This window comes from Dasypus novemcinctus, chromosome 1 (genome assembly GCF_030445035.2).
Source record: "Dasypus novemcinctus isolate mDasNov1 chromosome 1, mDasNov1.1.hap2, whole genome shotgun sequence".
Taxonomy (NCBI): domain Eukaryota; kingdom Metazoa; phylum Chordata; class Mammalia; order Cingulata; family Dasypodidae; genus Dasypus; species Dasypus novemcinctus.
In genome coordinates this window covers 15,333,408-15,352,972 of record NC_080673.1, presented here as the reverse complement: position 1 = coordinate 15,352,972, position 19,565 = coordinate 15,333,408, and the positions used below count along the sequence as shown (strand labels likewise).

Below are 19,565 nucleotides of genomic sequence, written 5' to 3'. Positions count from 1 at the left end.
CGGTTAATAGTTCATAGTTTACATTAGGGCTCACTGATTGTGTTGTATGTCCTACCCCTCAATTTTTTATACCTTTTTAAAAGCTTTTATCTAGACTTATGAGTTTGTCACATATCTTAGTTACATTGTAGTGGTTTCATTCTGGGGGAAAAAAAAGAGTACAGTGTTAAAATGTGCATTAGCAGAAGATTGGCTTCTTTTAATCTTAATTTTGATGTTTTTTCAGTTGTATAGTAAATTTAGTCAAGCCATTCATGATACGTAGACCAGTAGCTGTAATTGCACTTGGAGAACTCTTTCTCGTCCCATGCCCCATAATGCTCAGGTATTTTTAATCCTTTTCTATTTTCTATCCTGTTTTATCACTTATCTTCTTTACCTGAAGATCGAAGCTGTACTTGTATTTTACTCTTCCTCAAAATATTTATTCTGCTGTTAATGAAGAGGATATGTTCCAGGGAAAGACTTTGTTGTCAGAAATTCCATTATCAGAGGTAGACATAATATTCAAGGCATTTAAGTGTGCTCCAGGACATCAGAAAAAGGAAATATGAAAAGATACCATAAAATGTTAAACATAATTACATGTATTGGGAAGATGGTCCTCTATATCTGAACAGATACAAGGAAGTCTGTGGGAAAAGATACAATTTATTTTCAAGTTAAAGTACAGGGTTTCTTAACCAGGGGTCCACAGACGCTCAAGGGGTTTGTGGAAAGATTTCTTGGGGTTCATGAGCTTGAATTGAAAAAAAAATCAACTTATCTTTATTTTCTCTGACCTCTAACTGAAATCTAGCATTTCCTTCACTTATGAATGTGTGAAATGAATTACAGTAGTATTCATTTCATATCACATTACAGTGTTGCATATCTTGAAAAAATCACTTATGCTCATCTGTACTTTGAAATTATGGTAGTTGTTTGATCCAACCCGAGTTCAGTGTCATAAAATTATCTGCCACACATTCTGAGAAGGGGTCCGTGGTTTTCACCTGACTGGCAAAGGGTCCATGGAACAAAAAGTTTAAGAATCTCTGTTATAGAATGTCTTAGGGGAAGAAAGAGCCCTTAGAAGAACCAGGATTTGAATTAGGATTTGAAACGTAATATAAGCTCAAAATTACTGTATCTGTCTATGGCAACACTAATCAGCTTCTAGAAGCTATAACCAGGTTAGCTTCCACTTCATCTTTCCCAGGAAAGTAAAGGCTGGTCTTGGGTAGCCATCTGATTGTCCATTAACCTCAGTCTTACTAAAAGATGTTAAATAAAGTTTACCTTCTTTACTCGTATATTAGTCAGCCAAAGGCGTGCTGATGCAAAATGCCAGAAATGGGTTGGTTTTTATAAAGGGTGTTTATTTGGGGTAGAAGCTTATGGTTACTAGGCCATAAAGTGCAAGTTACCTCCCTCACTAGTCTCTTGCCTTGTGTTGCAGGAAGATGGCTGCTCACATCTGTAATGTTTCAGGCTTTCTGGGTTCCTCTCTTCCCAGGGTTTATTTCTCTCTGCGTTCAGCTGCTCTGTTATTTTTACAAAGCCAGCTATAGACTATTAGGTGAATGGCTTACTTCTATCCCCAAGGCCTTTTCTCTTTCCTCATGACCAAGGTCCTCTGTGTGCTTACTTCTGGGGCTCCAGCTCAAGACTCCAACCTCCCATCTCTATGGTGCAGTTTCTCTGTGAGTCCTCACCCACCAAGGGGACTGGGACTCAGTGTCCTACTGACGTGGCCCAATCAAAGCTTTAATCATTACTTAATCAAATAAACCTCTGAATCTAATGCACTTTAATATGCCCAGAGGAAAAGACCAGTTTACAAACATTATCCAGTATCTATTTTTGGAATACATAAATAATTCCAAACTGCTACAGCCAGTATTTTGTATTAGTGTGAGTACAGGATCAGAAACTTCTTTGTTTAGTTATCTCCCATTTGACTGTACCTGACATTCCTATGCCTAATATTGTGAAAATTAAACTCATAAAATATAAGTGTTTACTTGAGGTAACTGATTGAATGCATAGGTTTATATGCTCAAGTGTATAGAAGTATATTAAATAACCTATTTTTGCTGTTTTGCTAAGGAAGAGGAAACTAGGAACAGAAGATATACTGCATTCCTAAAAAGAGAGCAATCATTCTACCATGGGGGGAAGGGGCTGTACATGGGAGACAAGGGGCTTAAAACAAAATTTATTAAATTTAGGATTATGCAAATTAATAGCCTTATTATTTCTATTAATATATAGATACAGAGAAATGTAAGAAAATGATTTCTATATTGGGCAACTGCTTGAATGCTGGGTAGGGGGAAATGATCATACAAACTACTTAACCTGATTTAGGAATTTTTCTATTTTATTTTGTTTTTGATGTCATTGACTTCATTTTTTTTAACAAGGTACCGGTGATTGACCCTGGGACTTATACATGCAGAGCAGGCACTCAAGCAATGAGCTACACCTTCCTCTGCGTGACTTCATTTAAAAAATTTATTTTTTATTTTTTTAAATTTATTAAAATATCACTCATACATAAACATAAACAATAAATGTATAATAGTTGTAAACTTACAAAACAAACATATATAGCATCAAATAAACATATATAACATCTCACCCTACCACCAATAACTTGCATTGTTTTTAAACCTTTTTAACTAATGATTAAAGAGTGTTGTCAAAATATTACTACTAAACAAAGTATTTTTCCCTAACCAATCCAACTATTATTATCTTTATATCATTTATATATGAACATACATAAACAATTAAGTGTATAGTAAAAGTTGTGAACTTCAAAAGCAAACATGCACAATGTCATACAGGGGACCCATACATCAACCTTCTACCTACACCTTGCATTGTCATGAGACATTTGTTACAAACTATGAAAGAGCACTGTCAAAATCTTACTAATCATAGTTGTTATCTTATATTTGGTATGTTTTCCCCCTAACCCACCCTATTATTATTTTTAAAATATATTTTTGTGACAGAAGTTGTAAACTTAAAAAACAATTATGCACATGTGCAGAATTCCCAAACAACACCCCTCCATCAACACACCACAATGTGGTGTGTCATTTGCTACAGATAAAATAATATCATCTGATTATTGCCATGTCCATAGCGTACATTTGGCTCACATTTTCCATATTGCCTCAGTATCAATACAGTATATCTTTTGCATAGATGCAAGAATATTATTACTACTAACCACAGTCCATAGGTCACTCCAGCTGTATTTTTCCCATGCTTCTCCACATTCCCAACACCCTGCAGTAGTGATGTACATTTGTTCTAGCTAGTAAAGGACACTCTTGCATCTACCCTCAACCACAGTTCTCACCCACCTCTTGGTTTACTGTGCTATCCAGGTCCTAGATTATTCTCAAGCATTCTGTCAATTGGCATTTATATAACTAGACTACCATTTTCAGTCACATTCCCATTTATAAGCTAGCTGTGTGTTACTCACTGTATGTTACCATCCACTCTGTACATTTCCATACTTTTTTAAAGATAATTAGAACTTCTACATACATTAAACATCAACAATCCACTCATTCCTTCTCTTATGTCCTTTAAGAATACACCACCTACCATCAGGTCTTGAAGATATTTTCCAATAATTCTTCTAGAAGTTTTATGGTTCTTGCTTTTATTTTTAGTTTTTTGATCCATTTTGAAATAGTTTTTGGATAAGGTGTAAGATAGGGGTCCTTTTTCCTTCTTTCAGCTATGGATGTCCATTTCTTTCAGCACCATTTGTTGAATGGATTGTTCTGCCCGAGCTGTGTGAGTTTGACAGGCTAGTCAAAAATCACTTGACCATACCTGTTAGGGTCTGTTTCTGAACCATAAATTCGGTTCCATTGGTCTATTGTGTCTGTCTTTAGGCCAATACCATGTTGTTTTTACCACTATTGGTAGATATTATGATTTAAAGTCTAGAGATGAGGATTCACTTTTTCTTTTTATGATGTTTCTGGCAATTCAGGACTTCTTACCCTTCCAAATGAATTTAGTGATCATGTTTTCAATTTTTTCTTTAATGCTGGTGGAATTTTTATCAGGATTGCTTTAAATCTATATATCAGTTTGAGTAGAATTGACACCTTAATGATATTTAGCCTTCCAATCCATGAGCATGAAATGTTCTTCCAGTTCTTTATGGCTTTTTTGATATGTTTTAACATTGAGTTGCAGTTTTCTGAATACAAGTGCTTTACATCATTGGTTAAGTTTATTCCTGACTACTTGAGTTTTATATGTCATATTTTATTTTCACCACTCTTTTGATACTTTTAGTTACTTTTATTGATATAACCTTCATTTCTAGACTCTTTCAAGCACCTCTCTCCTGTCTTTTCTTTTTTTTTTTTTTAAATATTTATTTATTATTATTTTTTAAAATTACATTAAAAAAAATATATGAGGTCCCATTCAACCCCACCGCCCCCGCCCCCCACTCCCCCCACAGCAACACTCTCTCCCATCATCGTGATACATCCATTGCACCTGGTAAGTTCATCTCTGAGCATCACTGCACCCCATAGTCAATGGTCCACATCATAGCCCAGACTCTCTCACGTTCCATCCAGTTCTCCTGTCTTTTCTTTTCAGACTCTGACACACTGTTTAGTATTTCCTGAAATTCTGGTCTCTTGCTTAAAAATTCTCTCAGTTTCTGTTTATCTGTGACTATTCTAATTTCACCCTCATTTTTTTTTTTTAAGATTTTATTTTTTATTTATTTCTCTCCTCTGCCCCCCCCCCCAGTTGTCTGCTCTCTGTGTCATTTCGCTGTGTATTCTGTGACTGCTTCTATCCCTATCAGTGGCACCGGGAATCTGTGTTTCTTTTTGTTGCGTCATCTTGTTGTGTCAGCTCTCCATGTGTGCGGCGTCATTCTTGGGCATGCTGCACTTTCTTTCGCACTGGGCAGCTTTCCTTATGGGACTCACTCCTTGTGTGTGGGGCTCCCCTACACGGGGGACACCCCTGCGTGGCACGGCACTCCTTGCGCGCATCAGCACTGCGCGTGGGCTAGCACCACACAGGTCAAGGAGGCCGGGGGTTTGAACTGCAGACCTCCCATGTGGTAGGTAGACGCCCTATCCATTGGGACAAGTTTGCTTCCCACCCTCATTTTTGAAAGACAGTCTTGCTGGATATAAGATTCTTGGCTGGAAGTTTTTCTCTTGTATCTTAAATATGTCAGACCACTGTCTTCTTGCCTCCATGGTTTCTGGTGAGAAATCAGCATTTAATCTTATTGGATATCCCTTATATGTTATGCATTACTTTTCTCTTGCTACTCTCAGAATTCTCTCTTTGTCTTTGGCGTTTGACATTCTGATGAGTATGTGTCTTGGAGTTGGTCTATTTGGATTTTTTTCAGGTGGGAGTATGTTGTGCTTCTTGGACAGGGATATCTATGTCTTTCAGTAGGGTTGGGAAATGTTCTACCATTATTTCTTTAAATATTCCTTCTGCCCCTTTTCCCTTCTCTTCTCCTTCTGGGACACCCATGATACATAAGTTTGCATGCCTTCTGCTGTCATTTAGTTCCCTGAGACCTTGTTCAATTTTTTCCATTCTTTTCTTCATCTCTTCTTTTGTATGTTCACTTTCAGAGGCCATTTCTTCAAGCTCACCAATTCTTTCTTCTGCCTCCCCAAATCCGCTATTATATGATTTCAGTGTTTTTTAAATTTCATTGATTGCACCTCTCATTCCCATAAGATTTGCTATTTTTCTATGTATGCTTTCAAATTCTTCTTTGTGCTCATCCAGTGTCTTCTTAATATCCTTACTCTCTTTAGCCATCTCATTGAATTTATTAAGGAGATTTGTTTGAACATCTATAATTAGTTGTCTCAACTCTTTTACGTCATCTGGAGGCTTATCTTGTTCCTTTAACTGGGCCATAGCTTCCTGTTTATTGGTGTGGATTGTAATTTTTTGTTGGTGTCTTCGCATCTGGCTTACTAGAGTATTTTTTTCTGGGTGCAGTTTTTCTCTCTAGTTTAGGGCTTCCTATCATTTCTCCCTTGACGGTTATGCAGTAGGAGCCAAACATGTATTTGGTGCTGTCAGCTGTGGAGACTCAAGCTGCCCTCATTGCACCAAAGACCAATGAAGCTTCTTTCAACTTTCTCCTTTGCCAGGGACAGGGACAGAGTCCCAGCTATCTGGAATAATCCGCGTGCAGGCCTAGACTGTAGTTGCCCAGACAGACTGATAAAGCTTCACATCCCTTTCTCCCCTGCCTGTGGCAGGGATGGAGCTCCAGGTGTGGGCAGCAATCTATGCAGACTTCTGCTTTTCAGTTGATGCCAGCCAAAGTTTCCTGCAGTTACCTGTATAGGCTGGTGCAGGGCTCCTCAGCCTCCTCCCCACCAGAGGCGGGGCTGAATCCTAGGCGGGCTGCAGGCTGATCTGCGTGAAAGAAACTGTCGGCCCAGCTTCCCCTCAGGCTGGGGCGGAGTCAGAATGGTGGCCACTGGCCTCTTGGTGACTTGGGCTGATTCACACCCCAGCTGTTCCCAGGGTTATCTCTTAGCCAGCCAAGTCTCCCATTCAGTAGCTGAAATCTGCAGCCAACTGTCTCCTCCTCCCCTGTTTTCAGGAAATCGAGCTTCCAGTTTCTGTCGCAGAACAGCTCCTGGGGCAGCTTTTGCTGCTGGAGTAGGATAATCACTGGCCTCCGCGGTTTGGCCATAATTTCTGGGAGAGGCTGGCGCAAGTCCCCACAGCCTCCTTCCTGCTAGAGGTGGCACTGGGGCCTAGGCTAGATCTTTAATATGATCTGGATGGGAAGAAGCCAGTCCCCACCAGCACTGGGATTCTCAGTCTGCCCCGCTTCCCCTTGGGCCAGGTGTGGAGATAAGGTGGCTGCTCCCGGCCTCTTTCTGACCTGGATGGGCTCAAACCTCAGCTGTTCTCAGGATCGTACTGTAGCCCACTGAATTTCCTCATCATAGCTGAAATTGGTCCCCAACCGTCTCTTCCTCCCCTGTTTTTGGGAAGTGGAGCTTTCAGTTCCAGCCGTGGAACAGCTCCTGAGGCGTCTTGTGCCTCCAGTGGAGGATGGGCACCAGCCTCCTGGGCGTGGAGCCTCTACTTACGGGTCTTCTCTGCAGATGGGCAGTCTCCTCCTTCTACTCCTTCAAGGATGTTACAGGATGCTCTTCTGGCCTCCTGGAGCCCCCAAACAGGTGCTTCATCTAGCTCTAGAGAGCTCTGGGTGTTTGCTAACTGCCCTGTAGCAGGAGCTGACTCTGGGAGCTCCTTACTCTGCCGCCATTTTGCTGGTTCTTGCTTGACTTCATTCTAAAGGAGCTTCATTCCAGAGGATTCATTACTCAAGGTATTGTTATGTATCATTTTCCTTCTCTGAAGTGTCCATGGGCAGTTAGAAATAGATATTTTAAAGTGTGTTATTGAGCTTTGCCTTATTGGTTTTAGTTAAATAGACTTTAATTTCAGAAGCCCTTTTATCATCTTCTTTTGAAGGTTTTTAACCATTTATGCATTTTACAGCTCTATTTTTGGGAATAACCTCCTTTGAGAATCTAATTATATCATGAATGTGTGCTGACTTTTATCATAAGCCTTTTTGCCTGTATTGAGATGGTTATACTGTTTTCTCCTTTCTTTTATTAATGTGTTGGAAGTATACTAATTCTTTTTTTGTTTTTTTATACTCTTGGTTATGATACAGCACTACTTTATTTTCTTGCTCAGATTTTTCCATCTTTAGCCATTGGAGGCTCTTTCAGTCTGCTCTTTTCTCCCTTTTAACATTCTTCCATTAATGTGGGTTTGTTTATTTGTTGAGTATTTTATTACTTTCTGCCATTACCAGATGTTCCATGTTTGTCTTATGTATTTCTTGCCCCAATTCTAGAATCAGCTGTTTCTCCAAGGAGCCCAGATTCCTTTTGTTGCAGAATGGTATTATTAGGAAAACATGATCTTGGTGGTAGGTGTGGTTGTTGCTACTAGTAAGTCATTGTTTTTAGTCCCTGTCAGCCAACAGAGTAAGTATATATCTGTGTATATTACATTTACATTCCCACCAGCAATGAATAAGAGTTCCTGGTTGCTTCACATCCTCCTCAGCATTTGTACTGTCAGTTTTGTTTTCTTCCATTTGAGCCATTCTGATCAGTGTTGTGCTATCTCGTTGTTGTTGTTTTAGAATAATAAAGTATTTTACTGAAACATGTGATTTGCAGAAGTTTCCAGACAAGCCATACAAAACGGTTACAAGCTTTTTTTGGAAGGGAAGACTCTACACTTGACAGCAAAGTCACAGTGTTATTAGTGAGGTGTGATGTTTGTTTAATGTTCTCATTTTGGTTCAAATGATCAAACTTGTCTATTTTCATCATCTAAAGTGAGGTTTGGCTAGAGGATATATTCTAAAGAACAACTAGTTAGCTGCTTTTAACCAGTGCATTTAATTAGATCACCATAAGAAGAGGGAAAGCAGCTTATAAAATTAAAATAAAACTACCACTTTCCTCAAAAATAAAAATAAAGAAAAACACCCACACTTCTGAAGCTAACCTTGACAACTACGACCGTTCACAGTGCTTTATACTTAAATCATGATAGGGCAGGTGAATAAAAGTAGGTGAGGGACCACTGCTCTTAAATGTCGTGCAACAATCTAGATGATACTTGATGCTCATGCTTTACAACATTGAGTCAGGACAAGACAGATTGCTAACATGCATTTAATCACCAAAAATCAGCAAAGGGTTGAAGATGTCAGAGGTTTTATTCTGTAATGTTTCTAAGACTGTGTCCATTAAATGCGAACAAAAGAAGTCTTTGCAGAATAGGAAAAGTGATATACACTTAATGATCAGATTGAAACTTTTCGTGGCATAAAGCCTAATCCATGTTCTAGCTGTTTCTATGGCTTGGACTTCATTGGTCTTACACTGCACTGCCACTTCATTTGCTTGTGAATTGTCTGGATTCGGAGCATTTAACAAAGCGTTTACCCATAGCAGAACCGGTGCAGATCTGCAGTGCTGAGGACCACTTATCTTTCAAAATATCTACACATATTCTTCCCAACTTATCTACATTAGGGTGATAAATTTTGGTTCTAAAATGTACTTTAGGGGCGCCATTGGGTATTCTTCTGGAAGGAATAGTTCAAGTTTAAACTCCCTCCCTCAAAAGGAAATCTCGGGGGCCAGCAGTGACCACATGAAAATAACGGGTGTTGCTTTCCTCTGGGTCTGCTTTAATACTGGGAACTGGTTCTGCCAACAAATGCTGCATTTCCTTGATAATCCTGCGGGGCAGCTCAGCCATCTTGTCAGATCCTGAGTTCAGCCTCTGGTTTTGTCTCAGGCTCTTCATTGTTGTTTCTTATTTTGTTTTGTTTTTGAAGTACTGGGGGCCAGGGATTAAATTCTGGACCTTGTATGTGGGAAGCGGGTGATTAACCACTGAGCCACATGGCGTCCCTGAATTGTTTTGTTTTTTTTTTTTTGCTTATTATTTGTTTTTCAGGAGTTGTCAGAAACTGAACCCGAGACACCTCTCATGTGGGAGGTGGGAGCTCAACTGCTTGAGCCATATCCAGTGTCCTCATTGTTGTTTTAATATGCAATTCCCTCATGTCAAATGATGTTGAGCATCTTTTCGTGTCTTTATTTGTGATCTCTATATCATTGGTGAGATGTCTCAGATTCCGCATTTTTAAATTGGATTGTTTTTTTCTTGGTGAATGTAAGAGTTCTTTCCTAATTTCGGATACAGGTTCTTTATCAGATATATATTTTGCAAATATTTTTCCCAGTCTGTCCCATCTTTTCATTCTCTTAACAGTGTCTTTTGTAGAATAGAAGTGTTTAAATTTAATAAAGTCCAACTTACCAAATTTTTCTTTCATGGATCTTATTTTGATGTTATCTAAAAACTCATCACTGAACCCAAGGTCACCTGTATTTTCTTCTAGAAGCTTTATAAATTTGCAGTTTTCATTTAGGTCTATGATCCATTTGAGATAAAATGTAAACGCTATAAGGTTTACATTATAGCATATAATACATATATGTGTACATAGCATATACGTATATATGCTAGATTCATTTTTTTTCTTTTTTGCATATACTCATCCAATTGTTTTAGCACCATTTCTTGAAAAGACTATATGATTTCTCCATTGAATTGTCTTTGCTCCTTTGTCAAAGATCTGTTGATTATAATTATATATGTGTGGGTCGATTTCTAGGCTCTCCATTATGATCCACTGATCTGTGATCTATGTGTCTATTCATTTACCAATACCACACTTTTTTTAAAACTTTATTTTGAACATTTAATATTTGAAAATATAAATAATAATTAAAAATAAGAAAATACAGTTAATAAAATATACATTTTTCAATTAAATATACTGGATACATCTAAATTTTTTTTATATCATATAATATGTTACACAGTATAATTTGGTGCATAGTAACACAGTGATACAGTATGTGTCCTTTTGTGTCGGTCTTACTTTGCTCAACGTAATGTCCTCCAGGCTCATCTGTGTTTTCATATGCTTTATGACTTCATTTCTTCTTACAGATACATAATATTCCATCATGTGACTAGGTCACAGTTTGTTTATACATTCACCAGTTGATTGACACCTGGATTGTTTCCAACTTTTAGCAATCGTGAATAATGCTGCTATGAACAGCAGATTTCTGTGTGTGTCACTGCTCTCAGTTCTAATGAGTATATACCCAGTTATTGCAGGGTCTTGTGGCAAGTCTATATTCAACTTCTTTAGGAACTGCCAAGCAGTCCTTCACAGTGGATGTACCATTCAGCATTCCCACTAACAGTGAATAAGTGATCCTATCTCTCCACATCCTCTCCAATACTTGTAGTTCTCTATCTTTTTAATAGTGGCCATTCTGGTAGTTGTGAAATATCTCACTGCAGTTTTGATTTGCATTTCCTTACTCATTAGTTATATCGACCATTTTTTCCTGTGTTTTTTTGCCATTTGTATTTCTTCTTTGGATGATGTCTGTTCAAGTCTTTTACCCATTTTTAAATTGGGTCTTTTGTCTTTTTATTGTTGAGTTGTAACATCTCTGTATGTATCATAGATATTAAATCCATCAGATGTGTGATTTCCAAATATTTTCTTCCATTGAGTTGGCTGCCTTTTCACCCTTTGACAAAGTCCTGTGAGGTGAAAAAGTGTTTAATTTTGAGAAGGTCCCATTTATCTATTTTTACTTTTGTTGCATGCGCATTGGGTGTAAGGTCCAAGAAACCACCACCAACTACAAGGTCTTGAAAATGTTTCCCTACATTTTCTTTTAGAAATTTTATGGTCCTGGCTTCTATATTTAGGTCTTTGATCCATTTTGAGTTGAATCTTATATAGGGAGTGAGATAGGGATCCTCCTTCATTATTTTGGTTATAGATACCCAGTTCTCCCAGCACCATTTGTTGAAGAGACAGTTTCATCCTGTTAACGTTGACTTGGTAGGTTTCTCAAAAACCAGTTGACTGTGTAGGTGAGGGTTTATTTTTTGGATTCTCAATTCTTTTTCACTGTCTTTATGCCAGTACCATGCTGTTTTGACCACTGTAGCTTTGTAATATGTTTCAAGGTCAGGCAGGGAAATTCCTCTCATTTTGCTTTTCTTTTTTAGAATGCATTTCGTTCTCTTCCAAAGGAATTTGGTAATTACCTTTCTAATTCTATAAGGTAAGCTGTTGGAATTTTGATTGGTATTGCATTAAATCTATAAATCAGTTTGGATAAGATTGACATCTTCACAATATTTATTCTTCTAATCCATGGACGTGGAATGTCGTTCCATTTATTTAGGTTTTTTTTTTTTTTTTTCCACATTGTTTTGTAGTTTTCAGCATGTAGATCCTGTACTTCTTTGGCTAAGATAATTTCTAGGTATTTGAGTCTTTTTGTTGCTATTGTAAATGGAATTTTCCCCCTGATTTCCTCCTCAGATTGTTCAGTACTAGTGTACAAAAGCATTACTGATTTTTGCATGTTGATCTAGTATCCTACCACTTTGCTGAACTCACTTCGTAGCTCAAGTAGCTTTGCTTACTTTCAAAAGTTTTGAGGTACAGAATCATGTCATCCACAAACAGTGAGAGATTTACTTCCTCTTTTCCTATTTGGATGCCTTTAATTTTTTAAATTGCCCTAGTTAAAACTTCCAGACCATTATTAAATAACAGTGGTGACAGTGGCCATCCTTGCCTTGTTCCTGATCTTAGAGGGAAAGCTTTCAACCTTACCCTGTTGAGTATAATGTTGGCTGTGGGTTTTTTGTATATGCCTTTTATCATATTGAGGAATTTTCCTTTTTTTCCTATCTTTTGAAGTGTTTTTATCAAAAAAGGATGCTGGATTTTGTTGAATGCATTTTCTGCATCGATTGAGATAATCATGTGTTTTTTTCCCCTTCAATTTGTTAATGTGTTACATTACATTGATTTTCTTATGTTGAACCAGCCTTACATACCAGGGATAAATCACACTTGATCATGAAGTATAAGTCTTTTGATATGTTGTTAGATTTGATTTGCAAGTGTTTTTCTGAGAATTTTTGCATCTATGTTCATTAGAGAGATTTGTCTTTAATTTTGTTTTCTTGTAGTGTCTTTAACTGGTTTTGTTATTAGGGTGATGTTGGCTTCATGAAATGTACTGGGTAATTTTCCTTCCTCTTTAATTTTTTGGAAGAGTTTAAACAGGATTGGTGTAATTCTTTTTGAAATGCTTGTTGGAATTCATCTGTGAAGCACCCTGGTCCTGGTCTTTTCTTTGCTGGGAGATTTTTGATGACAGATTCAATTGCTTTAAGTGTGATTGGTTTGTTAAGTTCTTGTATTTCTTGCAGCATCAGTTTAGGTTGCTTGTGCAGTTCTAGGATTTGTCCGTTTCATCTAGGTTGTCTAGTTTGTTGCCATACAGTTTCTCATCATATGCTCTTATCCTATTATTTCTGTGGGGTCATTTGTAATATCTTCCCTTTCATGTCTGATTATGTTTACTTGCATCGTCTCTCTTTTTTTCTTTGTTAGTGTAGCCAAGGGTTTGCCAGTTTTATTGATCTTCTTAAAGAACCAGATTTTGGCTTTGTTGATTTTCTCTATTTTTTTTTTGGTTCTTCATTTCTTTTGTTTGTGCTCTAATTTTTATTATTTCTTTCCTTCTGCTTGCTTTGGGATTGGGCTGCTGTTCTTTTTCTAGTTTCTCTAGTTGTTCAGTTAAATCTTTTGAGTTTAGCTCTTTCTTCTTTTTTAATATAGGCATTTAGGGCTATAAATTTTCCGCTCAAGACTGCCTTTGCTGTATCCCATAATTTTTGATAAGTCGTGTGTTCGTTTTTATTTGTCTCAATATAGTTCCTGATTTCACTTGCAATTTCTTTTTTGACCCACTGATTATTTTGGAGTGTGTTGTTCAGCCTCCACACATTTGCACATTTAATTTTTTCTTGTCTATTATTGATGTCCACTTTCATAACTATTATGATCTGAGAAGGTGCTTTGTATAATTTCAGTCTTTTTACATTTGTTGAGAGCTACATTGTGTCCTAACATGTATCCACATCCTGGAGAAAGATCCATGGGTATACAAAAGAATGTATAGCCAGCTGAGTTTAGATGCAGTGTTCTGTATATATCTGTTAGTTCTAACTCATTTATCATATTTTTAAGTTCTCTGTTTCCTTATTGATCTTGTCTAGTTGTTTTATCTAATGATATGAGTGTGGTGTTGAAGTCTCCAGTACTTATTTTTGAGATGTCTATTTCTCCCTTCAGTTTTGCCAGAGTTTGTCTCATGTATTTTGGGGCACCCTGGTTAGGTGCATAGATATTTATTACCATTATATCTTCCTGGTAGGTTGTCCCTTTTAATAATATATACTGGCTTTCCATATCTCTTATAACTTTTTTTTTGCATTTAAAGTCTGTATTGTCTGATATTAGTATAGCTACCCTATCTCTTTTTTTTTGTTTACTATTTGCATAGACTATCTTTTTTTCCAGTCTTCTACTTTCAACCAGTTTGTATCCCTGGGCTTAAGGTGAGTTTCCTGTAAGCAGCATATGAATGGCTTATGATTTTTTATCCATTCTGTCAGTCTGTAACTTTTGATTGGGGAGTTTAATCCGTTCATATTCAGTGATCTACTCTAAATGCATCATTAACTTCCATCATTTTTTTCTTTGGTTTTTATAATTATATCATTTCTGTCTTTTTACTCTTTTGGTTATCCTTTCTGCTATTTTTTCTTCTATACTTTCTTCCAGACCCCTCTCCTATCTTTTTCTTTTAGGTTCTAAGATCTCCTTTATTATTTCCTACAAAGGTGGATTCTTTTTTATGAACTTTCTTATTTCTGTTTGCTTGTGAATATTTTATACTCACCTTCATATTTGAAGGACAGTTTTGCTAGATAAAGAATTCTTGGCTGGCAGTTTTTCTCTTTCAGTGTCCTATTTATATTATACCACTGTCTTCTTACCACATGGTTTCTGAAGAGAAGTCTGTGCTAAGTCTTACTGGGCATCCCTTGTATGTGATGGTTTGCTTCTCCCTTGCTGCTCTGAGAATTTTCTCTTCATCTTTGACATTTGATATTCTGAGTACTATATGTTTTGTTGTAGGTCTGTTTGGATTTATTCTGATTGTGGTATTGTGTTTTTCTTGGCCATGTAAGTTCATTTCTTTTTGAGAGTTGGGAAATTTTTGGCTGTTATTTCGCAAATACTCTTTCTTCCCCTTTTTCCTTCTCTCCTTCTGGAACTCCCATGACACGTATGCTATTGTGTTTCACATTGTCATTCCACTCTCTGATCCTCTACTCAATATTTTCCATTCTTTTCTCTCTTCAATTTCAGCTCTTCTGTCTTCTGTATCACTTATCCTTTCTTCTATCATTTTGAGTCTGCTATTGTGTGCCACTAATGTGTCTTTCATTCTCATGAGCTCTCTTACTTTTCTGTTCAGAATTTCATATTCTTCTTTGCACTTGCTCAATGTCTTCTTGATGTCATTTATCTCCTGAGCCATAGTGTCTTTCAACTCATTGATTTGATTTTGGAAATTCTGTGCAACTCAGTAATTAGTTCTCTAAAATCCTGTTTCTCTTCTGGGGCTTTCATATATTCCTTTTCTTGGGCCATGTCTTCCATTTTTTTTAGTATGGTTCTTAATTTTTTGCTGATGTCTAGGAATCTGTTTAGGTTATAGCTTACTCAGATGCTCAATTTCTTTCTCTTCTGTAGGAATTTAGTAGCAGGAGGCTGTGAGTTACCACTGCTCTTTGATTCTTGGCTCAATCTGGGTTGTTAGGGTTGTCCCTACTATCTGCTCAAAACTGGGCTCTGGACCTAGTAAATGGCTTCAGACCTGCTTCCTGGGGCCTTGGGAAGGAAAGCTATAAAGGCCAGAAAAAACCTCTCTTTTTAATTTTCTCACATGCACTTCTTGGTCTTCCAGCAGATGTACTTCTTGGCAGCTCTCAGTTCAGTCCTGGTGGGAGTGTATTTGTTGTTAACACAGGCCAGATCTATGTGAAAATGCTTTCAGCCTGGAGGCTGAAATCCTTGTAATTTAACCTTTCTCGGTGACAATTCTCCAGCCTTCTCTGGAAGCCCTTTCCATTTTCCTAGATGGAAATATTTCCACTTCCCTCTGAGTCCTCAACAATCAGTCCTGGTTAGTAGAGAAGTTGATTGGGAGGGTCGTATATCTTTAGCCCCTTCTGGGCTCCCAAGACCAACAATGGTGCCACCCCACCTGGCCTGGAGGGCTCCTGGGGCACAGCAGACCAAGTTTCTGAGTAAAAAGCTGAGTTAGCCTTAGGCTATGTCCCTCTTTCTCCCCTTTCTTGGGGAGGTGCTTCCTCAACAATCAATCCCAGCTAGAAGAGAGAGAGATCGAGAGGGTTGGGTTTTTCCAATGTTGTGCCGGCTGTAGTGCAAACTACCTTGTGGTGCCACCTGGCCTGGAAAGGCTCCTGGGACACAGCAGACCAAATTTGTGGATCAGAAACTGAGTCAGCTTTAGGCTGTATCCCTCTCTCTCCCCTTTCCTGGGGTGGTGGATCCCTGCAGCCCCCTTTGTCTGCAGCCACAGGCCCAGAGGCCTGATAATTCTAAAGTGTCTGTAGTGTTTGTGGGGAGGGAGCCAGCAGCAGCAGCCACTGGCTTCAAGTCACAGTTCTGTCGTCACGATTCCCCTCCTTTGTCCCTCTCTCCTCTGGGTGGTGTCCTGAACCCTAGAAAATATTTTTCCAGGCTGTTTCAGCCTGCCCTCTAGCTATTTTTCTGGAGGAGAAGAGAATCCCCTGTATTTCTAGTCTGCCATCTTCCTGGAAGTCCACACTGTCTTGATTATTGTTTATAGTAAGACTCGAAGTCAGGTAGTATGAGTTCTCCAACTTTGTTCTTCATTATTGTGCTGGCTATTTGAGGTCAGAGTTGGAAAAACTTGACAACAACATAGAATATTCCAATCCATACAGAATATTTCTCCATTTATTAGATCTTCTTTTATTTCTTTCATCAGAGTTTTATACTTTGCCATAAATATATTCTGCATTTTGTTAGATTTACACCTAAGGTGGGGTTTTTTTGTTTTGTTTTGTTTTGTTTTGTTTGTTTTTTGGTGTTCTTATAATGGTATTTTATTTTTAATTTCAAATTCCAATTTTTCATTTCTGGTATACAGGAAAGCAATTAATTTCTGTATATTATCCTTATATCCTGTAACCTTGCTTCACTTGCATAATAGTTCCAGGAGAATTTTGTAAATTCTTTGAAATTTTCTACATAGATAGCCATGTCACCTGCAAACACAAATAGTTTTATTTCTTCCTTCCTAATCTGTATGCCTTTTATTTCCTTTCATGTCTTGTTGCACTAGCAAGAACTTCCATTACAGTGTTTAATGTGAGTAGTGAGAGAGGACATCCTTGTCTTACTCACAATCGTATGGAGAAAGGGTCCAGTTTCTTTCCATTAAGTAAGTTAGCTGTATATCTTTTTTAGATGTTCTTTATTCACTTGAGGAAATTCCCCTCTATTCCTAGTGGTGAGAGTTTTTATCATAAATGACTGCTAGATTTTGTTAGTACTTCATCTGCAAACATTGGTACTATATAATTTTTTTGTTCTTTAGCTTATTGTTCTGGTGGATCATATTGATTATTGAATGTTGAACCAACCTTGCAACCTGGAATAAATCCCACTTGGTCATGTTGTTTAATAGTTTGGCTGAGAATAGAATTTGAGATAGAAATAAGTTACTCAGAATTTTTACAATAATCTTTCTTTATTTTCTAGCTTCCAATATTGCAGTTTAAAAGTTTTGTGCCATTGTGATATACAGTTCTTTGTATGTGGCCTATTATTTTCTTCCTTAGGATGTTTTTACTTATTTATAATAGCACAGTAAACTTTTTAAAAAAAGATTTATTTTATTTATTTATTCTCACCCCCTTGTGTTTGCTGTTTGCTCTCTGTGTCTATTCGCTGTGTGCACTTGACTTCTCTTTAGGAGGCACCGGAAACCAAACCTAGGAACCTCCCATGTGGGAGAGAGACATTCAATTACTTGAGTCACCTTAGCTCCCTGCTTTGTTGTGTCTCTCATTGTCTTTCCTTTTGTGACTCCTTGTTGCATCATTTTGTTGTGCCAGCTCACCACACCTCCCTGTCATGCTAGCTCGCTGTCTTGCTTGTCTTCTCCAGGAGGCACCAGAAATCGAACCCGGGACCTCCCATATGGTAGCTGGGATCCCATTTGCTTGAGCCACAGCGAATGAATGTTTGAAAGTCATGATGTTCAGTTTTGAGAGATGTTTATGTATTATTTCATAATTTCTCCCTAAATTTTCCAATCTTTTTTGGAATTCCTATTTATCAGCTTTTTATTTAGTCCTCTAATAGTCTTATACTCTCACATTTTTCTGAATTTCCATCCTTTTATTGTGCATCTGAAATAGTTCTTCAAATTTGTCTTCTAAATTTTATTGAGATTTTTATTTCTACTATCAATTTAAAATCTTTATTTGTTATAGCTTCCTATCTTAATTACATGTTGTAATTCTCTAATCTCATTGAGAATATTATACTGTTTATTATTGAAAATTTTGTTTGCTTTCTACATTGTCTTTATTTTTACCAAATTTTTCTGTATTTTATATTTGTTTCTGTCTTTCTTCCAGTAGCTTTTGACCCTTGAGTTTGTATTCAGGCTCTTGAAAAGGTGATTGGCAGTTCTTTGTGCAAAGCTCAGGGCTTGTCAGTGAGTGAATTTTGCAGCAGGCTTATTGGGTGAGGCCCTAGCTTTTTAAATCGGGGGAGGGGTCAACCTCAAATGTCACCATCTTCTGGATATTTCTCTCTAGTCCCTCTACTTTCTTTAAAGTAGCATTTGCCAGTATGCTGGCATGGAGTATATAAGTCTGCCTCCTTTAATCTGCACCATAGGAGGAAGCTGTACTAATTTAAAATGTCGATTTTCATTTACTATTTTTTTTACTTCCAACTATTGTTCTATAATTTTTGCCTTGCCTAATGTTTCTGAGTTTGGTGCCTCTTTGATTGTTTTTCTTTGGAGTGTAAAACTATTTACTTCTTCCAGGGAAGTAGAGTTTTTTGCCATGCTGAGCATGTTAGGTGTGTACGGGGATGTGGGAGTAGGCAAAAATCGGGAGTTTAGCTAGCTTCTTATATAGATTTTCAAATAGTTGTCCTATTTTCAGCCCCTTCTCCCCTTTCAGAAGAATCAGGTGCCCTCATTTCTGAATTGATCTTGCTTCCCTTGGTTTCCTCCTAAACAGTCAGGTGGCATTGGCCTGTCTCTGCTCTTAGGTCAGTCATCACTCTTTCATCTACTTACTATCTTCCACAGTTTTGCTGATATTACTTTGGTCCTGTGGAATCCCCTCTTAGTTCTTCTTACCTGTTAGGGATATATGATTTTTAATCATTTACTTTCTTATTAATGGTGTTTAGAAGGAAACAATGGGTAACATGCATTTAATCTGCTATATTTAGCCAGGTGAACCCTGTATTTTTAATTCACTTTTTTTTTTAAACAAAAGCATCTGATTGGCAGCTATATGAGGTGAGAGCCCAGGAAATAATGACTAAATCTTTTACAGATTTTATTTTGTAGCTTCTGTAAGTACTAATGCAAATTATTTCAGGTTGATGCATTTTCCCAAATGGTACTTTTTTGTCCAGAATAAGGTTTTTGGGAGAGTGTCCTATGGTATGAAACGTATTGTAAGAGCATGAATGGAAGGCAAACTCATTTATTCCTAAGGAAAAAAAAAATTTAGGGAAAAATGCTCCACTTTACTTTAGGCATCTATAATAGATACAAGGTGGTACTAGAGCAGTAGGAAAGATAAAGTAGGGGAAAAGTAGTTGGTTTATGATAAATGTAGTAAGTTTCAATAGATAGCAACAAAATAAAATAGAGGAACTTCAAAAAAATGCAGACTTAAAATCC

The 19,565-nt window shown here is 37.4% G+C and overlaps 2 protein-coding genes across 5 annotated transcripts in view; one reads left to right on the top strand and one right to left on the bottom strand.

The window, feature by feature from the left end:
• Nucleotides 1–7,314, bottom strand: part of FBXO8 (F-box protein 8) — a 62,074-nt gene extending 54,760 nt beyond the window's left edge. Inside the window, exon 1 of the mRNA XM_058307633.1 lies at nucleotides 7,143–7,314. The gene's annotated coding sequence lies outside the window, so the exon portion shown is untranslated. The remainder of the gene's footprint in view (nucleotides 1–7,142) is intronic.
• The window catches only part of CEP44 (centrosomal protein 44), a 45,282-nt gene that overhangs the window by 1,238 nt on the left and 24,479 nt on the right, over nucleotides 1–19,565 (top strand). The window lies entirely within an intron of this gene.